Consider the following 23443-nt stretch of genomic DNA (forward strand, 5'->3'; position numbering starts at 1 on the left):
ATGGAGATATAGCATTTATCTCCTCTAAATGGCAGACAGGAGCTCCTGTCACTGCAGGGACTCTGTGAGGTCTACATGGAACTTCATAATTTCTGTTCCTTTTAGTATCGCTCAACTTTGTTAAGTCATCCTTTCCGAAAGTCAATTCTATGCTTGGGAAAAAGGTTCTAAACACTGGTTGAGGAAAATACAGAAGATTATAAAGAAAAATAAAAATCACCAATAAAGCCAACACTCAGAAATAATCACTGTTATTTTAGATTATCTTCCTCCTTTCTGATATATAACTATATATGTCGAATTGTCGTTTTTATGGAATTGTGATCATACAGTGCCATGTTTAAAGCTTACATTATTAGCAATTCCTCAAATCATTAAATAATGTTATTTCTAACATTTTCTATGATTGCTAGTGGAAATAAAATATGTAATCATAAGTTAGAAGAATGATTTATCTAACACTTTTAGTTGGACATTTAGATTGTTCTCTGTTTGCCAGTATTATGTAATAATTTCAATGTACATTTAATACATAAATTTGGTTTTGGCAATTGTAACCATTTCTTCGGCATAGATTTCTAAAACTGAAATTATTTGGTTAAGGGCATAACAGTTTGAAGGCTATTCTAGCAAGTGCTTAATTGCTTTAAAAATGTTCCAGGGCTTCCCTGGTGGCGCAGTGGTTGAGAGTCCGCCTGCCGATGCAGCGGTCATGGGTTCGTGCCCCGGTCCAGGAAGATCCCACATGCCGCGGAGCGGCTGGGCCCGTGAGCCATGGCCGCTGAGCCTGCGTGTCCGGAGCCTGTGCTCCACAACGGGAGAGGCCACAACAGTGAGAGGCCCGCGTACCGCAAAAAAAAAAAAAAAAAAAGTTCCAGTTTACAGGCCTATCGGCAATTCACCAAACCAATACCAACACTGGCTGTTATATTTTTTTCATCTTAGCTAATTTGATAAGCAAAATATTTTACCTTGTTTTAATCTGGATTTATTTTACTAACTAGAGGACTAAATATTTTATATGCTTAAAACCTGTATTTTTCTTCTTTTGAGTTATATATTTATGTTATTTGCTCAATTTTCTCTTGAGTTTTAGTTTATCTTTTTTTTATCAATTTTTGTGAGCTCTTAAAGACTTAGGTTAGTTCCCTTGTCAAATTTGTGGTAGAGAATATTCTCTTTTTTTAAATCTTTTCTTTTTATTATGTATTTTGATGTACAGAATCATTAACTTTTTAAATATTCAAATCCATAATTTTCACTTTGAGAGTTTGTCAATGTGTTTTATGTTTTTCATACCCTGAGATTAGACTACTTCCCTATATTTTTACTTCTGATCATATTATGGTATTGTTTTTCATAGGTAATGTTTTCATTAACTAGGAGTTTATTATTGATTTGAGAAAAGGATCCAATAACTCCCCTTTTTGCCCAAATAGGTAATTATCCAGCACTCTATAATGACTCTATTTCTAATTTTTATGCTATGTTAATTGTAAACTATATTTGACATACTGTTATTATTTATCATTTATTTACACTGTGTCTAGTTCCAAATTACTTAAGAAAATGTATAAAGGATAAAACAAAGGTAAAATAAGTAAAATGAAGCAAAGAAAAAATAATAATTGAAATTGTAGATAGAGTCAAGAATGAGTTAACACAAATTTTCTGCCTTCAGATGTTATACCTATGCAAAGAATAGGCCATAAATAGTGCCCCTTAGGTTTTCAGAAAGTTAGGGAGAAAAGGCAAGTTTAGTGTGTTATGGGATTCAGAATTCACAGATATAAAAAACTAATGCTCTTAAAAATCACGAATTTTCTGCCCAGTGAAACCATAAAGAAGAACACTATGTACTATGGTGAAATATATTTTTTACTATATCTTTATAACAAACAGAACAACACTAAAAATTCCATTGTATTAACCTGCTATTTTCCAGCCCATGGCTTTAGTTTTCTGATGAATTTAATTCAAGTATAGTTTTAAAAATATTCCTAAGAATGTATTGCATATCCCTCATAATTACTGACACTCTTATACAAGCTTTTGAAAGATATTGAGTAGGCATAAATTCAAGAATATTCAACCTCAGGGGGGCCACTAATGAATGCAGCCAGCTGAGGGCAGAACAAGGATTAACAATTTGAAGAGTTAGGATAGAACTGACATCTTCTTGAGCAAATAGAAGAGTGTCAAAAGGTCATGTCAAGTTTCTGAATGGAAGTCCACTCATCCTCTTTTTGGAGGAAATTTTTATACATAGGACAATTAGTGTCTGAGCCATTTATTCCATCCATCAATCTCACTGTACTTTTCTCACATTGATTAAATTATTGTATCTATAAAATATATTTTATTACCTGAGAGTAAAATGTTCTCAAAATTACACATTTTAAAGGAAAATTTGACTATTTTTAACTATTTATTTTTCCCAATGAAGTATAAGACCACTTTGCCAAATTAAAATGTTGAAATTGTGATTGAAATTGTATTAAGCACATAATAAATGAAAAACTGAAATGTTTACAATATTTTCTCTCTTTATACTCATCTTTCTTCTATATCTCTCAAAATTTTATGTTTCTTCTTATAAGTGCTGCATATTTCTCTTATGATTATTTATTGCTTTTTTTCTCATGATTTTACAAGGGGATTATTTTCATTTTCTTTTCTAATACTGGTTGGCGTTTTTTAAAAAAGCTATTAATTTTAAATATCCTATAATGATCCAAAGTAAAGAACTATTAAGGTTTCCAGTAGATTATTTTGCCATTTAAGTTAGCTAATCCTATCACTCAAAGGTAATAACAGTGTTGCTTACTCTTTTCGATACATATTCTTCTAATCTTTGTCTAATTTTGCTGTATTGCATTGACCTGAACTTCCTGGTTAATGTTAAATACTAGTTCTGTCAATGGGTGTAGTTTACCTAATATCAAACTATATTTGAATTGCTGGATAAATCTCACTTGATCATAAAGGCATCTTCCTATATTGTGCTATTGAAATCAACTAATTAGTAGTTAATTTAGGATTCAATGGTAGCTTTCTTTGTACTATCTTTAGCATATTTCAGTGTCAGAGGTATGCTTTTTGGGAAAATAAATTGGAATTATTAATACAGCATGGGTTTACCTGTTTTAGAATATTTAATAACTTTCACAAGTATAACCACTGGTTCCTAGAGCCATTTTTAGGATTGGAGAAATTGTTTTACAATAGTAGTGGTAGTAATGGTGGTATTTAATCTCATTAAAAGTAGACCCTTTTCTCAGTTTGAATCAGGTAATGAAGAATACAGGTTCTAAGGATGTTTGAGGGTCACCTTTGGTGTTGAAGTCATTATCATTATTAACACTTATTAATTATATTCTGATGCTTTTAATATTCAAGAATATGAATAGTTATATGAGTTCTTAAAATGGGTATGCATATGTAATATAGAATATTCTCTAGAGTTTGTTTACAGAATTTTTTTTTTCCATTTTCACAACTTGTACTCTTCTGATATGTATAGTCAGTAGGGAAGAAAAGAGTAAATTAAAGCTAAACATACAAGAAAAGTCTAAGCATATAACTTAGCTACTGTGTGAATTTGTATAGAGGACTTGTTTTCTATGATTAGCTTGTATAACAAAATGAATTAACATAGTGACCTAAATAGAACTTCACTGATCTCCATTAAGGATGTTCAAGATGTAAATCACTGAATAAATTTAGTTGTATGTGGCCTGTAGCTTTGGGATCATAAAATCTAAATTTTTCTTCCCAGTAGAATTCCCAAGAAGACTTTTGTTTAAATTTTCTTTTATTTTGATGAAGTGTCCTTAATATAAAAAGAGAGTTTTTATTATATGCTAAGATAGGTACCAAGTAGAACACTAGATATGAACAGGATTGGAGATACAGCCAAAATGGAAGCTTTTCAATTATCAAAACTATCAAAATTTCTTGATACAAAAAAGAAACCTGGAGACTTTTCCAATCAAATAGCACTTACTTAAGAGAAAGTGGAGTAGGCCATTTCCTCTCATCATTAAGATGCATGAGTGTCTCCTGGTGAGTGACCATTGTTATGAATATCCTTGTCATGTTGTGATCTACATATTCCCACCTGTAGGCATAAGTTCTTGTAACTTATGGTTAGAAAAATACAAGCTATTTAGATTTTTAACTTATCCCCATGCTATTATTCACCATTCTTTACGTTGAAGTTAAATTCTGAGTCTGGCACTATGTAGAAGGGATTAAATTAAACCAAATACAATATTATATTATTAAAAATCTTACAGCATTAACAGGGGGAATGTGCAAGTGAGAATGATTAGAAGAGAGAAAGAATAGGTCTTGTTATGGGGATTTTTCTCATGGTCACTTATGATTTACTCCCCAGCGTTTATGATCAATTTCCACTGAGCTTTCCCTGGGTTTGTTTATGACCAGTATATTTATTTTCCAACCAACTAAGCAATACCAGGCATCAGCACTCCTGTTTGCCAGGCATTACCACCTCAGATGGTAACTACCTTGCAGAGTACCTTTTTTCTAGAGCTAGGGGAAAGAACATTTGGCTGGGATTGAAAAAACTTGCATTGGAATTTCAGCTGGGCTAACCACCAGTGGTATAAAGCCAAGTAATTCATTTAACCATTCTGTCATTCTGCCTAATCCAAATTATTGACATTCTTTAATATGACCTCTAATAACATGTGTATTGATTAGCTTCTAAACCATTTCTGACTTCAGTTCTTCTTGTATGAAGTGGCCATATTCCCCTTCGTAGTTGGGGTGAGGCAGTGACAGGCATTTCTTTTTAGTGAATTGGGAGAAAACTTATGTTCTTTCTGGGTTTCAAGAAACTTTTGTAGAGGTGGCCTAGAAATATTCCAAACACACTTGAGGAAAGGGCCAGTGGAAGTAGTATTTTTCAATTAGATTCTCCCTCTAGAATGCAGGGATAATAAGGTAAAATGGGAGAAGATGCAAAGACTAAAGTGATAAGGCATTTATATCCTCATTCAGAAAAATGATTTAGGGCATCACAAAGTTTCAAGCAACTGAGGTTTACTGAAAGCGGAATACTGGTAAGAAAAATTAGAAGTAACATTTACTATTATTGAACGGAAGTGTTGCCCTTCCTAGTTGTAGGAGCAAGAGAGATGAGAATCACCTTTGCACCAGGTGACCATTTGTTTCTGGAAAAAAAAAAAAAGCGAGGCCCAGAAGACTTGGTGTAAGAGAAGGAAAGCTCTGATGGAGTGGGAGACCAGATCTAAAATACAGATGAGAGTGTCAGGCTCTGCCTTCCCTCCTCCTGCCAGCTCCTCCCTCTTCCTACAATAACATGCCCAACACATAGAATACAAACACAGAGATAGTGGGATCCAACACACGTCCTTTATTATTCAAACTGGCAGCCTCAGCATTATCTCCTTGCATTGCTAACAGACCAAGGAGGCAGCTGTTGAGAATATGGAAATCAAATCACACAGAGGGAGTTTGTTAGTTAACATTTTGAAAACCAATGAAATGCAACATCATTTAGTGCTTAAGAGCCTGCACGTTTGATGTCATATAAGAGTTTGGACCTTAACGCTGAGCTCTTTCAATTTTAGCTTCCATATGTATATAATGGGACGTATAATGCAGCCATCAATGTTAATGACCACAGTGTTCTAAGCATAGGGTCAAGTACATAGGGATACCTATAAACTGGAGCTATAAGTTTTAACTTTTTGTGTGTGTGTGTGTGTGTGTGTGTGGTACGCGGGCCTCTCACTGTTGTGGCCTCTCCCGTTGCGGAGCACAGGCTCCGGACGCGCAGGCTCAGCGGCCATGGCTCACGGGCCCAGCCGCTCTACGGCATGTGGGATCTTCCCGGACCGGAGCACAAACCCGTGTCCACTGCATCGGCAGGCGGACTCTCAACCACTGCGCCACCAGGGAAGCCCAAGTTTTAACTTTTATCACAGTTATATGTTCATTTTCTCTCTTCCGTTCTGTGAAATGAACTCATGACCACTATTGTCCTCCTTGTTCAGCTCTATACCCTGAGTACCTAGGATCGTGCTTTGAAAATAGATAGTTTTTTGCTGCTTAACTTAGACCACCGCTTTCTGGAAAGAAATCCCACTATGCAAGAGTTCAGTGCATCTGGCCATATGTACTCTTTGTTCCATCAATACAGCCTACTTATGTAATAAGTTACACAAATATGGTGAATATTTTCTATCTAGACTGGCTTTAATGTGTGTTTTTACATAATTATAGAGTTGTAAAATCCTGACAGGTTCAACTAGTTCTAATTTTTTTGCAGGCCTATCTGTTAATTAACTAAAATATAATAAAATATTAGAAGGAGACTATGTAAGTCCAAACACATATACTGTCGTGTTAAGACTTAGAAACTTCCTAGAGATGGCTAGTGATCAAGAGGAACGTGGCTTTGCCACAAGAGCCCTTTCAGTCTGGTGGATTGATTTCCTCCTCCTCTTTTCTTCTTCTCCTCCTGTCCTTCTCTTTCCTCCTCCTTTTTCTCCTCCTCCTTCCTCTTCTACTAGCTAGAAACATACTTCTTAGCCCATGCTGAATATGCTTCCTTCCTTACTTCAACCAAGTATGTGCCAAAGAACACTAATCACTTAAATTCTTGCTACTCAAAGTGTAGTCCTAGGACCCGCAGCACTGAAATTACTTGGGAGTTGCAGAAACTGGGACCCCACCTCAGGTGATTTGAATAAAGCTTGAGCAGCTCTGTCTTAGCCAGTCTTGTAGGTAATCTAGGGAAGATATGGTTTCACCCACTAGAGGGCAGTAGGACATGTGCGCCACTAGGCACTGCATGTATTTCCCAAGTATGATTAAAAATTCTTATAACTACCCACAGTTGCCAAAGGGATAGTACGCTTAGTTCCTTTAAAGGAAAAACAACAAAGTCAAACCAGGTTACATAGAGAAATTCAACATGTGAGATTCATGAAATAAGCAGTTCCATGGCACTAGCATAGTATAAAATCAGGTGCCAAATCCTAAATTGTAATGTTGGCTCTTGTTCATAGATCATAGAATTGTAAAGCTGGAAAAGGCTTTGATAATCACCTCTGGGGCAACCTCCTTATTTTACAGATGAGGAAGGAGACTCTGAGAGGTTAACTGCCCCTTTCAAATTCATACAGCTCACAGTTTGCCAAGCCAAAGCTGGAACTACTACCAACAGACTCCCTACCAAGAGTAAAAAGATTTTAACAAGATGCTAAACAAATCTCTGTAGTATTCATGGTAAAATGGAGTTCATACTTGTGCTTTACACAGATGATGGGTTTAATATTGTTAGCTGTTTCCTTAGAGGGAGGAGATAGCAACGGAGGCGTTTGTCTTTTTTTTCCTTCACTTATTTATACTCAGTTGTATTACTGTCAGAACACAGCATAGGGACATCCCTGGCAGTCCAGTGGTTAAGATTTCACCTTCCAATGCAGGGGGTGTGGGTTCGATCCCTGGTCGGGGAGCTAGGCTCCCACATGCCTCAGGGCCAAAAGGGTCAAAACGTAAAACAGAAGCAATATTGTAACATATTCAATAAAAACTTTAAAAATGGCCCACATCAAACAAACAAACAAAACACAGCATAGATGTCTCTAGCTCCAGTCCCATAAGTCTCCACAGGTAAATATCAACCAATCACTAAGTATTAAGTAATCATAATATTCATGGTACTGTTTCATATTCCTTTCAGCATGATGCTAGCATGATTTCTGCTCTTGGTGGTCTTTAGTTATGTCTGTTATAATAGCTTGGCTGGTAACTGCTTTTAATTCTCAATCCCCGTATGTTTTTTGCATGCAAAATGGAATCAACATTATGTCAGACCAAAAGATACAGAAGGCAATGAAAACTGAGCTGGTGGATCCTTATTCATCTAAGAATCTGGAAAGGCTTTACAGAAAAAGGAACCCTAATTGCACATACAACACCCTCAGTACAACTTGCTCACATGTCTTCAAAATGACCTTTTAAAGAATGCTTTAAATATCAATGCATTTTTAGAAAACATTGAGCCAAACACGGAAATCGCATGAGAAGAATTTCTGAATCTCCAATTAAAGGCACAAAGAGCCACATTTTCAATTTCCTCTTCCTTTTCTCTTTCTCTAACTTGTCAATGCAATTATTTAATAAAAACTAAAATCACATAAAATTAGTTAGGCATAAGCATTTGAATGTTGATGGATGTAATACAAGCAGTTTCTTAGACAGAGCTCCAGTTTTTGAGCAAAGTTCCAGGATAAAAATTGTGAAGCAAAGTTTTGGTGGAGTGACCCCGGCAACAAAAATGCTCCAACAATAAGAGCATACATTTTTAAGGAGTATCTTTTTTTTTTTTTTAACATCTTTATTGGAGTATAATTGCTTCACAATGGTGTGTTAATTTCTGCTTTATAACAAAGTGAATCAGCTATACCTATACATATATCTCCATATCTCCTCCCTCTGGCATCTCCCTCCTACCCTCCCTATCCCACCCCTCTAGGTGGTCACAAAGCATGGAGCTGATCTCCCTGAAGGAATATCTAATCTTGCTCAATTTCTAGCTTCACAAAGAAATTTAAATCTAGCTCCTGAATAAATTTTTCAGAGTCCTGATTTACCCATCTCTCCTCTTACCTTTAGCTGCAGTGTATAAATGATGTCCTAATCAACTGTCATAATTTTACATCAAAATTGTTTATAATGAGTTACCCACAAGCTCACTTTAATTATCAAGAATATAAATGCAAAACACAGCTGCTAAGATTGGAGCAGAGTCTAAAGTAAAAGGTCTAAGTAGGTTTTGATTTTCCCATTTTAAACTAAAAAGGAAATAATCTTAGCAAAAGAATGATGATGTCTGATCAACTGAGCTAGTAATCCATAATCTATAATTTAAACAACTTAAATTGTAATTTTGATTTTCCTAAGGGATACACCAATTATATACTATTTGTATAGAATATGTGTTTTCTCTACCATTAACAGTACAACAACAATAAAGAAAAACAGTAGCATTTAAAAAACTATTTTTTAGCATTCATATAAAAGTGTATATGCAGTTATTTTAGGAGGTTAATATTACCATTTGGACTTAATTTACCTATTTTATCTGAGAACATTCTTTTTTCCCATTATAATAAAAGAACAGCTCTCAATTATTGCCAGTAATATTAGTGGCATACTCATGTTTATATCTCAAATATGCTTTTAATTTTCTGATGCAGAGGCAAATTGCTGGTGATATCTTAATGTTTTGAGGTAGTTAATGCCAAAAGGCTTGGACCTGATCTTAAACTGAATATTTCCCAGATGTGTGGTAAGGTGAAAGGTGGAACAAGTAACAGAAACCAACTTCCTATCCATGTTAGACTTACTTAGGTGAATTTTAAGTAAGGATTAATTAGACAATGAGACCTTATAAGCAGTCAACTTCACAGCTCCCAGAGATAAAAGCTGGGAACCTGCTCAGTTGTAACATAAGCCATATGTTGAGAAAGAGAAGTATCAACTACCAGTGTCTCCTTGCACCTTGTTTATAATGCTCTTTTAGCCAACTTTCTTTTGAAAATCCAATACTTTGGGAAATGTTGAAATGCTATTTACTAAAGGATGAAAAAACTTAGTTTTTGAAAAAGTATCAGATAAATATTGAAGTAGCAAAAAAAATGTGAAACATTTAACTCATATGGATGGGCTCATAAATATAAAAAGACAGCTTAAGAATGACAAGAGGAAACTGCTATTAATGTGGCTTATCCTAGACCAGCTTTGTACTGACAGATACCCTGGGGACACTAATGCTCTGAAACGCTATGTCTCCGTGGGAAGCCAGGCTGCCCATTTTAGGAAGAGGAATTTGGCGCAAATTTACAGTCATTTGTCCAGATTCAGTAGAGACGAAAGATGAATTGAAACAACATCTTGCCAATTATTCATTATTAAGGGTTGGGCTTTAACTTGACAAGATTTTGCCACCTAAACCAGCTGTTTTGTGTTGGAAACTAGATGGTCTAGTTTAGACCATGCCAGAACTACTTAGAAGGTCTGAGCCATAAATGTCAAAGCAAATGTTTCTGATATTGGGTACATGCTCATTTTGTGATATTTTTCATTTGGATTATCATGTGGAATGGGTGCTGGCTTAGATCAGTGGTGTCGAAGTAGAAGACAGTGATGTCAAGCTAAAAGCCTAGGATCAAAATATGTCAGCCAATTAGGAAAAGATCTGCTTCAACAAACAATGAAAACTAGACTTGGTCCAAGTCATAAGAAATCAATCTGGTGCACTTATTTGCCAACAGTAAGAGCAAAATCTTCATCAATAATATTAGTTCTTCAAATAAGCCAAGTTATTCTGGGTAGAAATCTACTTGAAATAATTTTCCTTATATGGCTTTTTCCTTAGATTTTTAAAATTATGTATTAACATAGTGAGATTTTCAGGTTATAGTAAGGAATAAGGGAAATGTAAAGAATCTGAAAAAGTAGCTTGCAAAGCAAGTAATTGATTATATATTTTTTCTGCCTGTAATAAATTTGCCAGAAAATCTTGTCTACCAAAAAAGTCAGTGTGTTGATATTTTGCTTCAATTTAAAGGTCAAAAATATCTGACTTTTCACGTGATTACCTTACAAAGTAGTTAGCTAGCAAGGGCAATTAAAAAAGAAAACTGTCAGATTCCAAAGAGTAGTACGCTGCTCACTCTACAGAAATGTCAGTATTTTTGGAGGGGTTGAATGAAGGTGAAAGAAAAAAAAACATGAAAACAGTTTTCAAGTACAGCCATTTAACAGTATAGTGTGCACATCCCTTGAAGTTTGTGAGTGGGAAGACAGCTAAGAAAGTGTCTCTGAAGCTGTCTTTCTGGAAATCAAGTTTGTGTAACTGGACAAGACATGTGGCACAAGTCTGTGCAATTAGATCACATAGCCTAGTACTGCAAACATAATTATTAGCGGCTGTTTTTGTCAACTGGCATGTTAGAGAAACAATAAAAAGAGGAGCTGATGATGATGAAAGAGGAAGGGCGTGAAATGGTTGTACTCTCCTCAGTAGCTTTTAACTTTCAACATAAAGACTTTGTCAAACTCTCCAGACTTAAAGTGTTGACTGAGAAGGCAAAGAGGGATGAGAAGGCTTTTTGTTGGCTAGAAGAATAAAGATAGGATCTCCCACCACGTCAGAAAGCTGTTAAGCACTCAAAATGAAAACACTCAGGGTTTTAGAGTCAGCAAGCAATTGTTTATATTTGGACATTTGCAGCAGACCTCATTACCTTAACATCCTTGACTAAGTTTCTGAGGCAAAAAACCATCCAGGTTGTGGACTGAGATACTGGACCTTGTGGCTAGGAGACTTCTTTTTTTAACCTTTTATTAAACAGGTTGCCATGATTGTACACCTATGAAAGGAAAGGGAACAGAGTGGTTCTTGGCTTTTGCTGAGGTTGAAGCGAGCAGAATTTAGTAGGAAAAGACTGAGCAGAAAAATTTAGGCTTGGGACTCCATTTTATTCTTTCTCTTCCTATTACACACATGTCACAGTGGTTCTTTCTATGCTCAGTAGCTGGCTTTCATACACAGAAAGCACCAAATATTTGTCAATGTGATTTTCATAGGGTTGCATTTGATAATCAGTGCTTTAAGGTACCTGTGCTTTACTCTGAGTTGAATGTACATCCATAAAATAATGTGAGGAATCAGTCTCAGGATACAGCCCATGCTGAGGTTAGAAGACAAACTGGGACAGGATGGGGGGTGCAGAGGGTGGTATGTTCCTCTATATTCCTGCCATGGAAGGTGAAGATGAACTGGCTTTTGATTTTACCCCACTGAGTACTCTGGGTAGAGTTGGCACACTCAAATACCTGCCAATGGAGAAGAGCTTTCCTTTCCTCTTTCCAGAGGAAAATAAGTTGAAACTGGTACTTTGCACATGAGTTCCTTCAGATAAATTACTAATTTGTTCCATGATTATATGTTTGGTTCCTGCTATGGGCTAGGTGCTGACAGCACAGATGTGGCCCATTTGGAGAAATAGAAGAGTCATGCTTTCAATAAACTAATGGCAACTTAAGGCTCTTCCTACCTCCAGCCAAAGGCACTCTCCTCTTTCTTCACTATAGTTCTCATCTGCATACTGAACTTCTCCTTGACATAAAAATATGCCTAGTCCTTGTATCAAAATGCATAAAGAAATAAGTTCAGCTACATGACAGCTGTAACTAATCCATAAGTAAAAATTTCTTAAGAGAGTTCTAACCCTGAGTTCCATTTCCATGTTCTGCCATAGCTTAATCAAACTTTTCAAGCTTTTTAAGAGCATGTCTATTTTTATTTTAGTTTTTTGAAATTTAAAAAATTGTTTTTCTCACCAGTTTGCTTATGTAAGATAGATGTACGTGTTTCTATTCATCTATCTATTTAATAACAGTAACTATGAAATGTATGTCGTCTCATGGGTCTTGAATTTCTGAGTCTGTTTTGGTAAAATATGGAGGCATCAAATATATACCCTTCTTAAATTATGACACTATATTTGACATCTATTTGTAAAGATTCTTACATGAAAACAAATAAAAAAGGTTTACTTTGAATTTTACCCAAGAATAATATACACTGATACACTGAAATATTTCAACGTTTGTACTAAATCCAATTGTATTACAATCACAATTTTTTTCTGACCTACTAGAATTAGTGGGAGAAGAAACATTTACAATAGAAATTGAATGGTATGAAACTGTTGAATGTTGCTCATTCTTCTTTATAGATGTTTCCAGTAATTTATTAACCTGACTTGCTAAAAAACCAACCAACCACTTTACTTAAATGTGTTTTGCCAATCTGATGACAATTTGACAAATTATTTTCAAATTTGTATTGTCCTTTACGGCTTCTGTTTTTCTCTACCTTATATCCATGCACTGAAATTTTACTCACCATAAATTTTATAAATTAGTTATTTTATTTCAGTTGAATTTAATAATTATTTGACAAAACAAGCAAGTCAGAATTGAGCAAATCAATTCAAATACTTTCTTGCAATTGAGTATATGAATTAAATAATATTGAGAGTTTTTCTTTTAGGGGGAAATGCTTTCAGATTTTGACAAATAAACGTAAGTGGAAACAGTTCTTCAAAATATAATATATGGAGTTTTATCCAGCTGAACTGAAGTATACTACAAAGAAGTTTAAGATAACTGTTCTTTGAATACTTTTTCCAAATTTTTTAAGATTTTAACAATTTTGAATAAAATTTAATTGAATGCAGGGAGCCATTTGCAATTAGCATGGTTTGGATATGTATTTTAATGCAAGATATACAAAATCAAGTCGGTAGAATAATTTTAATTCTGTGGTTCTTCTCTGTTAACTTTTAGGTTTTGGTTTCCTCTCTCTGTTTTTTCCCCTGTAATCTGGATACCAGAAAGCATGTCTTATATGCATAAGAACTCAAGTACATAGTAGTTATAATCTATTTTCTACTCTCAAATGCTGAATGTTCAGCATGTTTTATTCATAACAGTTTACTAAGACTTGCATCAAGATGAGTATGAAATAACACTTGTCTGAAATACATATATATTATACACACACACATTATATATTACTCTACTTATTTGCCTCTCGGCAGTTTTTAAAGCTCTCCTATATGGTCCTGTTGATTATTTGGAACCAGCACCTACATATAATGTTCTCTGACCCATCAGTTTTCCCTTTCAAACTTGGGTCAAATAGATTGTGTTTTTTCTTAAAGGGTGTGTGTTCTTTCTCAAAAGTATACTATTTTAAACCAATTTAAGCATTGATTTTTTTTTTTTTCGGTACGCGGGCCTCTCACTGGTGTGGCCTCTCCCGTCGCGGAGCACAGTCTCCAGACGTGCAGGCTCAGCAGCCATGGCCCACGAGCCCAGCCACTCCGCGGCATGTGGGACCTTCCCGGACCGGGTCACGAACCCACGTCCCCTGCATCGGCAGGCGGACTCTCAACCACTGCACCACCAGGAAAGCCCTACACTAAGTTTTAATTTTATGCTGTCTCAAAATACTCTTTTTAAGTACCAGGAAAATCCCTTATATTAATTTCTAAGAAAGTATTCCCTCCAGTGTACTCTGCAAAATACTGACTTTGTGCTTTACTAGTGACTAGAAATGAATGTGTGATGCTGTCTTCTATCTCCAACCTAAGAGATCTGTTTTCTTTGCCAGTTGTGTGGCAAATGACAGGGCATTTTCATGAACTTTGGAGACAAAATCACTTCTACCTTGGTGTTTGACCAAAAAAGGACATCCTTTTGGTCAACGTCCAGAGAGCTATGACGTTCCCTGAGTATCTTGATTAAACTTCCCCTTTTCAGCAGAAGTCAGAATTCCTTACTGCAATATATAATTCTATATATGGCAAATGAATAAATGTTTCAATTTGAGAAGTATATATAAATAAGTAAGTTATCTTTTTGCATAATCAAATAAAAATACACTTACTAAATAGTCGTGTTTATATATCTTAGTACTATAATTATCCACTACCCAAGTAACTATGGGAAGAATCTTTGAAAGAGTAAAGAAACTAATTGTATACCATTCCACATTGTGCTAAAAGCTTTATAAATTTACAAAATACATGTTCAAAGTGAGCCTTGAGTTTGAACTCTAATATATGTTCTACATTAAGTATTTTAAACTACTCAGGGCTGTTCATGCTTAGCTAACATTGTGAACACTTCAATGCATCAAGTAAGACTTTTTCTTACTAGAAGTCCGACATCAAGACGTGCTCTACTGTGGGATGAATTGGGAGATTGGGACGACTGACATATATACACTAATATGTATAAAATAGATAACTAATAAGAACCTGCTGTATAAAAAATAAAATAAAATTCAAAAATTCCAAAAAAAAAAAAAAAGATGTGCTCTACTGACCCATCTTATGCTTTTTGTTAAACTGAGGAGAAAAGATATTCTATATTACATTTAGTTGTATTCAAGAAATTCATTAAAACTTTAGTAAATGTGATAGACATTTTATAAGAATAACTTTAGAGTAAATATATTGACTTGGTGATCATTTAGCAAAATATGTCATGAAATAATTCCTCTAACCCTTTATGTTGGCTTTTAAATTTTTTCTTCCTTTATAAATAAAATATACAGTGGTCAAGCTCAACTAGAATGAATTGTTTCTGTGTAATGAGCAAGATAAATTAGGCTATAAAACATTAAGTAGATAGAAAACTTTTGCCTGGCTGCCAACAGTTTTTAAATGTTTATAGGAGGCTCATGTTGTAGTAGAAAGAACATGTACTAACTATTTATTTCAGGCTCTAAGTAATCTTTTAGAGGTGCTTGGATAAGTCCCTGGATATCCCTAGGTCCCCTGGTGTCATCTATTACAGAAGGGAAAGAGATAAACCAGACAATCTCTAGATTTCATCAAGCTCTTCTCTGACTCTACAATTTGTAAGACCTAGCTTTTTCTTAAGCCTTAAATGACCTGAACTTTTCTCACTAAAATAAATGACACGAAGTTTTCTTATTTTGCAATTTTAGTTGATTTTGAGGCTTTAAAATCTGTGCTTTAAATTAGACTGATCAGAAGTTTTGTTTGAACCAAGAATATTTCTCAAAATAATCTATGATGACTCATTTTGGGGGGTGGGGAACAGGAATATCACAATTGATATGCTTACCAAAGCCTCCTTATCTTGATAGATCTAATTTAGAGAGTTGTTTGGCTTTTTCTAGTACATAACTCATCTCTAGTATTATTTTGCATTGCCTGTAGATTTTTCCAGCAGCAATAAGATTGCAGTGATTGTCCCTTATTTTCACATGGTTGATATTTAGACCAACCTTTCTACACAGAATAGCAGAAAGAAAGAAAAAAAGAAAATTTCCTTTCCTCCAATGCTCAGTGAGGAGACATAAACCGCATAAGGATTCCCTCAGGCCTTTTCCCCAAATGTTAAATACTGGAGACATAATAAGAGTAGGGCCGAAGCGGGGTGTGGCTGGATGCCCAGGCAAGAAATCAGGAATTCTAACATTTTAGAATTTTTTGAAGAATTTGCTTACTAAAGGAAATGGGGGGAAAAATAGCTTTATAACTTTATATATAAATATATTTTCTGACACAAAAATAACTTTACCTTTCAAGAAGAAATACTTTCCATATTTACCTTCTGCCTTATTATGGCCTTATTACCTACCATTCAAATGCATTGTGCTGGGGATTTCTGAGTATATCTTCAGCCTCTCCTTTTGTTTTATGCTAGTTCCCACCATTTATTCCACTGTACAATGGGATCCAATGTCAATTATCTTGGGTCACAGCAAACGATTCAAACATGTAAGTATTTCCAGTGTTCTTTTCCCAGGATTACTGTTAGTTGGAAGTAGGGCGAGGGTTCCTATCTCCAGAGGCACACAAGCTTTTCTAGGTCTTTATTTCATGCAAAATTAGGCTTACAATTTTTTCTCATTTTTCAAATTAAAGTTACATCAGTACTTACTATGGAAGATTCTCAAGAATTTCAAATAAATTCTTATTCTTAGAAACATGTAATTTATGTCTCATTGTGAATCTACCCTGAGAACACAAAAGTAATGTCTGAAAACACAGCACTGTTACAATATTAGTAATTGTCTATGTCCTGACACAGTGCAATAAAGTTAAATGAACAACCAAAAAAACTCTGCTAGTGAGGAAAAAAACTTAGAAAATATTACGTTTACGAAATCTATTGATCTAGTACAGTGTCATGAAGAGCCACCTTAGATGGCCATCTGCAAATATTTATTGACTAATGATCATCGTGGAAGACCTCAGAGTCACATTTCATTTGTAATAAAAATACAATAGTGAGGGCTTCCCTGGTGGTGCAGTGGTTGAGAGTCCGCCTGCCGATGCAGGGGACACGGGTTCGTGTCCCTGTCCGGGAAGATCCCACATGCCGTGGAGCGGCTGGGCCCGTGAGCCATGGCCGCTGAGCCTGCGCGTCCGGAGACTGTGCTCCACAACGGGAGAGGCCACAACAGTGAGAGGCCCGCGTACCACAAAAAAAAAAAAAAAAAAATACAATAATGAGATGAATCTCTAACACACTTTAAAATTTATTTATAACTAGGGAATAAAGTCTCTAGATTGTGTTGCTTCTGACACTTTTAATGTTAGGTCAATGACAATGGTTAAATTACAGTACTGGTCAATTAAAATATAGCCTTAAATTGAGAAATGCTTTAGAATTTGCCACCATATTCATCAATAAGACCAGGCTAGTCACTGAGCTTATACTATGACTTGAAGTACCAGGTGAGAATTTAAAAGGTCATTCTGTACTGTAGCAAATTGGCAAAGATATATCTCCTTATATAGGGATGGTAAAGATTATCTGCTAATGTAGGTCCTGTTTCTGTCTACAATTATAAATGAATGACAAGGATATCTGAAAGAACTGTGGCTGATAGAAAAACTAAATAGCTCTGTTGCATTATGCTGAAAAGGCAGCCAGAGTCTATAATAGTAGTACAAGGTGGACCAGATGTAGATCAATGATTAGCCCACTCTGGCATCTTCCCTTTAAAGGTAGTGAGATTATTCTAGAGGGTGGGAGATCAAGTGAATCCCTATAGATCTGTAGCAATTTCTTGGCCATTGGCGTAATTTTAAGGGAGCCATACAGTCATTTAATTCTTAGAGTGTCAACACAATTAGCCCTATGAGAATGCCTATAAAATACTTCTTTAGGGGTAGATGAAGGCACTTAACGTTTCCACCAGCATGTCCGCACTCTTACTGAGGAGAAGAAAATAAGGATTCTGATAATAATCTTATTGCAAGTCTTCAAAAAACTGACTATAGACAACAATGTACTACACTTGTACACGAATTCCAAATCCACATTATCTCAGTTATGCAGATGTTGAATCCCACGCCTATCAAAAACAAGCAAAAGAAAAACCCAGTACTTCTTTCCACCTTCTTTAACAATTTTACTTTGATGTTAAGTTGCTACCATTATTTGCATCTATTCCCGTTTGTGGTTTTGCTTCTCTGCACATGTTTCTGTCAATGCTTTTTTATATCAAAGGCCTGCTCTGTCTCTGAATGTAGTGTATAAAACACTGTGTGGTCCTTGGACCAGCAGAATCAGCACTGCCTAGGAAATTGCTAGAAATTTAAATTCTCTGGCCCTACCCCAGGTCTACCAAATCAAAAATCCAAGCAATCTGTTTAAACAAGCCTTCCAAATGATTCTGGTGCATGATCAAGTTTTAGAACCACTGGTGTAGAAGACTGGTTAACTTGACACCATTCTGACTCAGCAGACAGTAAATATCTATTCAATATCCACTGTCTGAGACTCTACACAATCCTATGAGCTGTAGGCAGTTAGCCCCAACTTGCAAATGAGCAAACCAAGACTCTGAGTCTTGACTTATCCAAGGTCACACAGCTAGTTAAGAAAGAGAGCTATTAAGCCAAGTTCTTCTGCTTTTTAGAGCTTCCACTAATTTCCCTGTCATTTACACCTAAGTGCCTCCTCTATTAATTTCATCACATGAAATGTGACTTTGCTACTTCCTTTAAAAAATGTGTGTGTGTTTGTGTGTGTGGTTATTAGCTGCCTATCGTGTTTGTGTGTGTGTGTGTGTGTGTAAGAGAGACAGAGACAGAGATAGGATAGGATGGAGAGGGAGAAGGGGGTGTAGATGGAGAGAAATGAGATGGGAAAATAAGTAGCTGATACAAAATTAAAATTAATATCACAAATGTTGCTGTTATTCCAGTTACTCTCAATACACAGCAATTACTCAGGTACATTTTGACATTCTTTCAATACAGTTAAGCTAGGGTCTCCAAGCAAATATGCAATCCCAAACAAGTGTGAAGCATGTGGACCCTTAAGCTAAGAGATACTAACATAGTTCTGTTACCTTTCAGCTAGGTGCTTTCCTCTCCCAGTTTTCAAAAAGCCATACTTTTCTTCACTTACCAGTTGTGAACTATTTTGCTTGCACATGATACCCCTGACTTTGGTGACAGTTTTCTACTCTATAATCCTTGTGAGATTTTTTTTAATCTCACGTAACTGTCAAACCAACCAACAAACAAAAAAATCCAGCACCAGATGCTTGTTAAAGGTTACAAGACAGATTTTATTTAGACTACTGCAGTAAGGGAGAGAGACTAGAGTATTAATTGAGCTCAACTCCAACTAAGACAAAGGTGACTGAAGTTTTTAAGGGAGAACAGAGAGGGAATAAAAAGGGATTATGGGGAAGTGATAAAGGGGGGACAAAAAAGAGGCTAGTGGAAATGGAACATTACAGAAGGGAGTGGAATGGAGAATTACTGAAAATAGTTTGGCAAGGGGGGCTGGAACAATTCAGTTTGGCAGCGTTGTGTTTTCTTAAGCATGGTGGCTAGAGTCACCTTTAGGGACACAGCCTAGTGAGGCTGGAAGTCAGGGTAAAGTTTGACTGAGTCTCTTAGCACAGTGTTCAGGAAAGTCCTTTGTGCTGTGCGGGAGTTCAACAGTTCACATAATGTGTTGAGGCCTCACTGAATTTAGCTCTGTTTCACATTAAAGAGAGGTGAAAACATTATTTGAAATATTTCTAGTTAATATGATGACAATTATTTAGCTATTGAAAACCTCTGTGTATTTTTTCTGGACATGATCATGCAGACCTAGAATCTGTCGCACTTTCTAGGTGTAAAGTAGCATTTTATGCTCAAGAACCATGAATGGAATCAAGTTGTCAACAAATTCAAGGGTGTAAATGAACTACCAGCTGAAATAATTTCTGTATAATTCTTTCAACACTAGTGTTTATAAAGCAAAATTATGCCCCATTAAGTTATTTGCGAATTTGCTGTTATAATTTTTACTACATAAGAAAAATTACATGTGTTTCATCATAGACATAAAAATATCTAATTTTATGTCTATAATGAAACAAATGCAGTTTGTTCTAGACTTAAAACTATATATTTTATGTTTACCCCAGAATTTTAACATTACACTTGTGTAGATATCCACTCTCCAGAATATAACTGAGAGCCTATCAAAAAGAAATACTAAGGTTTCTGCATAAAGCCTCATGTCCTGTACTCAGAAAAGAAAATCTCCAAACCTTGCTCATATTTTTCACTCAATTTTAACAAGATCACATATTAATTTGGCAGTTTAATGTAGAAGCTCATGAGAGCAATGTACTTTCACAGCAGAGAAAGCCATCAGTGCTAATGTCATCAAGAAAAACAAACTTGTAACTAGTAATCTCCATATATGAACAAGGAAATGAGTGAACTTGAAGATTTAGGAGCCAAGTTATTATTTTTTTTAATAAATAAAGTCTGAGAGCTGAAAAACTTTAGCTACCTAGAAAATTAGTCTATATGGAAGTGAATCCCTTTGTGTGGACTAAAAAGTATGCTTCTCTAAAATACTTTTGAAATCTTAAAATCAAGTGTTTGCTAGAATAGTATAGTACTTTGAGAATAGAATAGTACTTTGGAGAAAAGTATTTAAATAGGTAAAACAATCCTTATCATTGCCTTTGTTATAATTTACCTAAAAGGAATAATAAGCATTTATATTTTATAATTCATCAACTTTCGTTTGAAGCACACATTTTGGCATTTCCTCTAACTTTAATTTGGATGTGGAATTACTAATTAATCTCAAGATTTTACAAAGATGATTACTGTCAAAAGAAAAAAAAAATTATTTAATGAACACCCAGTTTTTCTTTCCTCAGCCAGTCATTGGACTGACCACTTATGATGCATTTGTTCATTCAATAAATACATATTGAGCACATATTATGAACTATGCACTGTTCTAATAATTTTCTTAAAAAGACCACTATGATTACTACAGTTCTTTGAGAAAGATACACAATTAATGAGATAGACCCACAGTGATTCTAAACTGAATACCGTATTTGGAGCCATTTAGCCCCTCACTATTGGGTATGGTCACATAATCTCGGAGGTATACAGTGTAAATATAACAAGCCAAGGCACTCCATAGGTCTTTCTATATTAGTATATAATAGAACTATTCGGGCCACTGAACAATTCATGGGGAAGAAAGAGACTTAGAGAGGATAGGATTTGTGTATCATCTTATACTAGTCATGATATGTTTCAGCACATTGACTAAAACTAACAAACTATATATAGCATTAATATCTATTTTGAGTTAAAATGTTTAGACAAAAGTAAGATGTGACTGATTCTGAATTCATAAGGCTCTGACATTTATTGAGCTGCTTCCAAGTTTCACAATAAATTTTTTGAAAAGTATATTCCTCAGGACTTTCCTCGTGGCACAGTGGTTAAGGATCTGCCTGCCAATGCAGGGGACACGGGTTCCAGCCCTGCTCCAGGAAGATCCCACATGCCACGGATCAACTAAGCCCGTGCGCCACAACTATTGAGCCTGAGCTCTAGAGCCCACGAGCCACAACTACTGAAGCCCGTATGCCTGGACCCCACGCTCCGCAACAAGAGAAGCCACCGCAACGAGAAGCCCGCGCACCGCAACGAAGAGTAGCCCCCGCTCACCGCAACTAGAGAAAGCCCGTGCACGGCAACTAAGACCCAATGCAGCCAAATAAATAAAATTAAAAAAATTAAAAAAAAAAAAAAAGTTCATCCCTCACCCGGGAGAGCATCACTGCTACTCAATGAAGCAGAACCCTTACTTTTACTGAGTGTCCCCCACAAAGTGCAATCGGTGGGGAGAGCCAACGGTGGCTCAGGCAGACACTGAGCTCTTTCCCCTCCTCCATGGCTTTCATTACTCTTTCACTTTTCTCTACCTAAAATGTTCCCCTCGACTTTTCAATTCCCACCTATTAAAATCCTACCCCCTGAAAGGTTCACCTCAAATACCAACCACCTTCTTCAAGATGACTTCTTCACTACTTAAAACCATGGCAACATATTTTATTTCTAATAGAGCACTTAATATATTTTTCTGTGCTGTAATTACTTAAATTATTCCTGTCTTTATCCTACCCAGTTTTAAAACTCCTTGAAGGTAAAGATGGTGTCTCGTTTGTTTTTTCATCCTCCATCGTGAGAGCTAACACAAGCCCTGCACATTGGTGCTAGGTACATGCTAGCAGAATTAATTTACTCAAATAATCTCCAGGATTTATTTATATATTCATGTTCTGCTTATCTAGGAGAGCAGAATGGGATTTTGCATTTATTTTTTACATCTAACTTCCCCCCTGTATATATCCATTTTCTTAAATGACTTTTACTTTCTTTCTCCTGTTATATCCATGAAAAGGTATTTAAGGAGCAAGTTACTATCTAGGCCAATAGCTTGTTTATTATCATAGCCCAAAAAGAGTAGTCTTGGTCAAATGTAATTGCTGGAGAGAAAACAGTTCAGATGCTTCTCTTCTGAAGAAGGATGAGAGGCATAAACCGAGAAAAATGTTTTTGAATGGCTACGTCCTCAGACTGACAACTCAGTGGTTCATCAAAACATAACTCTTGCCCTAAAGTTAAAAGAATAACTGATTTACATGAAAATTGTGATGTCTACGTTATTTCCATTTGGAGTTCATCAGTTTGCAAAATCCTCCCCATTACTATGGTGATGCTGCCTCATTCGGTAGAATTTGCCAATTAACAGGAGCTGATTTTTGTCACAGTCACTTTTGTTTTATTGATTATCAAACTTTATTATTTAAGATTTCAAATACAGTTCAAAATAAAGTTAATATATTGCTATTATTAAAGGAATTTGCTTTAAAAATTGGCTTTTTCTAATATGTTCTTTTAAAAGTTATATATTTTTAGATAAAATATTTCATATTTGCCAAAATCCTTAGAGTCTGTAGAAGATGGCTGATAACTTGAGACTGACAACTCCCCAGCCTTCTAACAACTTCCTGCCTTGTTCCTCACTTTCCCCTGGCAGGCTTTCCTTCAGTTGGCATTCAATTTTGCATCAAATTATACACCCATAGAACTATAAGTTATTAATCCAACAACAAACATACTTTCCAAAAATGCTTTTATAGGCAAACTTGATCATCCTCACCAAGGAACAGAGAATATGGGAGAGATTCTTCATGAAAAAATAGGCAAGTCCTTTAGACTTGAGTTCCTTAGAAAGTCACACATTCACAGATATTTACAATAAAGACATGTCATTGTCCATTACCCACGAGATTATCAATTATGACTTAATGACATATGGTGTATCCAAAAGTTCATCTTCAGGACTCAAAAGGACTTAAATCATCCAGGTCTTCCTCTTTCTATTTTGAAGCATACTGAACCTTTTCAAGCTAGCTTTAACTGACTGCAGAGTAAGAAAAATGGTTAATTGATTGATGAATTCTTTGAATATTGTGTTCCTA

The 23443-nt window shown here is 35.6% G+C and overlaps 1 protein-coding gene across 1 annotated transcript in view; it reads left to right on the top strand.

Annotated features, from left to right (window-relative positions):
* Positions 1-23443, top strand: part of FGF10 (fibroblast growth factor 10) — an 81626-nt gene that overhangs the window by 50262 nt on the left and 7921 nt on the right. The gene's annotated exons all lie outside the window — the stretch shown is intronic.

Source organism: Aethalodelphis obliquidens, unplaced genomic scaffold, assembly GCF_003676395.1.
Source record: "Aethalodelphis obliquidens isolate GAN/ISIS:26980383/991018 unplaced genomic scaffold, ASM367639v1 scaffold4, whole genome shotgun sequence".
In the NCBI taxonomy this organism is placed as follows: domain Eukaryota; kingdom Metazoa; phylum Chordata; class Mammalia; order Artiodactyla; family Delphinidae; genus Aethalodelphis; species Aethalodelphis obliquidens.